This window comes from Eimeria mitis, genomic scaffold, assembly GCF_000499745.2.
Source record: "Eimeria mitis Houghton genomic scaffold, Emh_scaff3238, whole genome shotgun sequence".
Lineage (NCBI taxonomy): Eukaryota > Apicomplexa > Conoidasida > Eucoccidiorida > Eimeriidae > Eimeria > Eimeria mitis.
Window position 1 is genome coordinate 6163 of NW_013571576.1, and position 255 is coordinate 6417.

Consider the following 255-nt stretch of genomic DNA (forward strand, 5'->3'; position numbering starts at 1 on the left):
CTTCCTGCTGCTGCTGCTGTTCCTGCTGCTGCTGCTGCTGCTGCTGCTGTTTGAGAAGCCTGCTTCAATGGCGGTGTGCTGCATCCTGCGGGTGTGGGGCGCATCTGCGGGGAGGCTTCATCTACCTGCATGGGTGTGGTTTTCTGGTTGTTTCCTTTGCTGCTGCTGCTGCTTCTGCTGCTGCCGCTGCTGCTGCTGCTGCTGCTGCTGCTGCTGCTGGTGGTGGTTTTAAGGAAGTCTGGTAGAGAAGGCCTG